This window comes from Pristiophorus japonicus, chromosome 8 (genome assembly GCF_044704955.1).
Source record: "Pristiophorus japonicus isolate sPriJap1 chromosome 8, sPriJap1.hap1, whole genome shotgun sequence".
NCBI lineage: Eukaryota > Metazoa > Chordata > Chondrichthyes > Pristiophoridae > Pristiophorus > Pristiophorus japonicus.
The window spans coordinates 186,831,104-186,832,211 of record NC_091984.1 but is presented as its reverse complement, the minus strand read 5'-3'; the positions used below and the strand labels follow the sequence as shown (position 1 = coordinate 186,832,211).

Genomic DNA, 1,108 nt, shown 5'->3' with positions numbered 1-1,108 from the left:
GAAATGAGTTTTTTTTCCATTTGCCCACAGCCTCGCGCTCCCACTTTATGGGACAGTCAGAGGAGCAGTTTGGAGCGCGAGGCTGGAGCTGTGGGCAAATCAAAAAAAGCGATGAGGAGCAGAGGTCGGAATCGGCATGGAGTGGAGGTCGGAAGCGGCGTGGTGCAGAGGGAGGGACCGATGAGGAGGGGAGGTTGGAAGTGATGAGGAGTGGAGGTCAGAATCGTGGAGGAGCAGAGGGAGGGACTGATGAGAAACGGAGATCGGAATAGGAGAGGAGAGGATGGATGAGACACGGAGGAACGGAGAGGTCGGAGCCCACAAGTGGAGCAGCATGGACAAGACCAAAGGAAGATGCAGCAAGGGTCAATAGCGAGGCTGTGAGGTCATGAAGCTCACATTGCGTACTATGAATTCCACGTCCTGTGGGAAGGAGGAAGGAGGACAGTAGGGGTATGTTTGAGTTTGTGTGTACGTATTGGCACATGCGGCAGAGCCTGGTCTCCAGTCGTCTTGGATCCCTTTGCCACTGGACCAAGACCTTGCTCCATCAAGCCCGTGTGGTGGCTAGAGTGTAACGGCCACCCCATGTTAAAAGAATTTATGCACAGGCATCTTCCACCGTTTAAAATGAGTACTCATTTTTAGTGTGGAAGCAAGTCATCCTCGATCCTGAGGGACTGCCTATGATGATGAAATGAGTGAACTGAAGATGTAAATTTGTGTCACGACTTGTGTTGAAAGCAGGAGTAACTGAAAATTTTGCAGAAGGTGATATGTTTTAAAAGCATAAAATATGGAACGCTTCACGAATTTGCGTGTCATCCTTGCGCAGGGGCCATGCTAATCTTCTCTGTATCGTTCCAATTTTAGTATATGTACTGCCGAAGCGAGTACAGTTATAAAAGTGAAATGGTATGGTATATAAAGCATCAATGTCAATACTTTAAGGTAATGGTGTATTTTTGTTATTTTTTTTTCAGTTAAACGTTTGCTATCATACCGTCCAGAAGACGTAGCTGATCTCAAACGAAAAAGGTCTCCTTTCATCACATGATTTCTGAACACAACTATTGAAAGTGAAAGATTTCTGCGCAAAGGATTATGG

General features: G+C 46.7%; 1 non-coding gene across 1 annotated transcript; it reads right to left on the bottom strand.

Annotated features, from left to right (window-relative positions):
* Positions 1–790: 790 nt before the first annotated feature.
* Positions 791–897, bottom strand: LOC139270085 (U6 spliceosomal RNA). Its single transcript, XR_011594433.1, has one exon. It is a non-coding gene; the product is annotated as a U6 spliceosomal RNA (small nuclear RNA).
* Positions 898–1,108: the final 211 nt, after the last annotated feature.